Raw genomic sequence first — 2,673 nt, 5'->3', positions numbered from 1 at the left:
GGCATAATAACTAGTTACCGTGCTCGTTACCACAATAATAATGTGTTAGTCCCAACACTGGTGGTGATAGTACAAACACACGCATTACAATATTTTAGGGTATAAGAGGATGTGGTTTGAATTAAATGAGACTTGAGATTCTTGATTGTTTTTGTAACCCAATCAATAAACATAAAACAGTAATAATAATTTCCACGCGTTTTGCATGTGCTACTATTTAAAGTAATAATTTGACAGTTTGGGAAGTATTTTTCTTTATCTTCACTTGGAGAGTTAGTTAACAACAGAAATATTTCATACTCCATATGAAGTTACACCTATATAGAGAGGTGCACCAAATTTAAATGGTGCAATCTACCTATGCCCAGTGTGTACACTCATGCATCGGGGAGGGGATTCCACCTCACATGCCTAGCCCCTCAACAAGCGGCCGCACCTCCACTAAAGCAACAAAACAGCAAAGTATAAAACATTAAACAAATTAGTAAAAGATAAATAAAACAAAAACACCCCAAGTTACAGTTCTTTATAAAAGCATGATTAAAATGTCTAAAACAATTCAGAGTAAAAGACCATAAAACCAGGAGTCAGTCGAGGCCAGTCCATAAACGTTTGTAAGATGACAACAGGCCACAACAAGAGAGAATAAAATCAAACAAGACAGAACAGGATAAAACAAGACAGCACAAGACAGCAGCAGTATGGCACAATCTTGTAACAAAAGCGGGAAACAGTCATCAAGGTCCACCCTACTATATGCCACATGAAGACAAACACAAGTGTAACCCAGTGTTAAAAATGGGATTAAAAGCATAAATATTAATACTCTTTTGATTTAAATACTCATTTCACAATGGGAATAAATATTGATAAAAAAATACAATTAAATCTAATATCAATCAAAGCTTTATTCGCCACATGCAGGTTGCCCTGCAGTGAAATGGGACCCCCCCCGACCTTACACACACAACACAGACATTACATGGGGATACAGGTCGGAGATCGGTAGTGTTACAGAAAAACACTGAAATGTACACTACAACGGGAAAGTGCACAGCAAAATCTCCAGTGTTAAATTAACACTAGAGAGTGTCTATATGGGTCCACACTTCTGAGTGTTAAATACAACACTGTTGAGTGTTAAATTAACACTTCTGACAGTGTCATATGTTTAAAAGTAACCTAGTCAGTTAACACTGAGCAGTGCTGATTTTCTAACACTGGAAAATAACTCAAAATGTTAGAAATATTCCAGTGTTAGAAAATCAGCACTGCTCAGTGTTAGCCATTGTTAATCTTCAAAACTGACCCATATAGACACTCTCTAGTGTTAATTTAACACTGGAGATTTTGCTGTGTGCAAGAGGAAAAAAAGAGACCTCTACACATGCTGTGCTTCCATGTTAGGACAGCATGAGAACAGGAAACAAAAAAACTCCTCTGCACAAAAAGCACAACATTCACAACACATCCACAGCACAACATTGTGAAAGACATGACAAGCCACAGGATTGGGTGGGGGGTGAGGAGTAATCCGAAGCGAACACAGCAGCCGCCCTGCACAGCGCTACCATTCCAGCGCAGGAAACAAGCATCGAAGGCGTTTGATAAATACTGATAAAAAGCATGTAAACATAAGTTTCATTAATATGTATGTATGTATGTATGTATGTATGTATGTATGTATGTATGTATGTATGTATGTATATGTAGTATATAAATGGTGTGGAGGCAAGACTTTGTCCTTCAGAGTGTTCTTGTTAGATCCACTGAGCAACCAATCATTGGCTGGTCTGAACCTCCCTCACTTTTGTTAATTTGCACAACCTGGTAAACTTTAATAATTGCTAATAAATGCAATTTTGTTTTGTACACCTACTGTGTACAAGTCCTCTGTTGTCAGACACCCTTGGCTCCTACGAATCTAGAACCTATCTGATCTGGCCCATATTTCCCTTCTGTTCTGGTATTGTTGCTAAAGGTAACTATACTGCCTATACTACATACAAAGAAGGCTAGAAGTAGCACTAACAGGTCTTACATGCCCACTACTAGTATTGCACCACCAGTGCTACACAAGGGTCCCACTTACCACTATCTAACGGGCAATACTAAAATGAGCAGCTTTCCTGAGGAGATCTGCAGTGCTTAGCTGCCTAATGCTCTCAGCCACCTTGGATGGGAAAGGACTGCCAAATGCCTCTGTGTGGTAGTGAAGTGCAGCTGTTTCTTATAAGCCCACTAATTATCAGCTGGGAAGGCGTGGATGTTAGTGCTGCATTCGAGCACATCGCATAAAATCCTACCCCAAAATCTACTTTACTACACTATCATCCATCCATCCATTCGCTTCCGCTTCTCCTTTTCAGGGTCGCGGGGGGCGCTGGAGCCTATCCCAGCTGTCATAGGGCGAGAGGCGGGGTACGCTGTGGACAGGTCGCCAGTCTGTCACAGAGCCAACACACAGGGACAGACAACCATTCCCACTCACATTCACACCTAGTGGCAATTTAGATTATCCAATTAACCTATCCCCATAAGCTGCATGTCTTTGGACGGTGGGAGGAAGCCGGAGTACCTGGAGGGAACCCACGCAAACACGGGGAGAACATGCAAACTCCACACAGAAAGACCCCGGCCTGATGGTGGAATTGAACTCAGGACCTTCTTGCT

The sequence above is a fragment of the Haplochromis burtoni genome, unplaced genomic scaffold (genome assembly GCF_018398535.1).
Source record: "Haplochromis burtoni strain Fernald_Lab_line unplaced genomic scaffold, NCSU_Asbu1 Contig_1349, whole genome shotgun sequence".
Lineage (NCBI taxonomy): Eukaryota > Metazoa > Chordata > Actinopteri > Cichliformes > Cichlidae > Haplochromis > Haplochromis burtoni.
Note: the sequence above shows the minus strand (reverse complement) of the source record.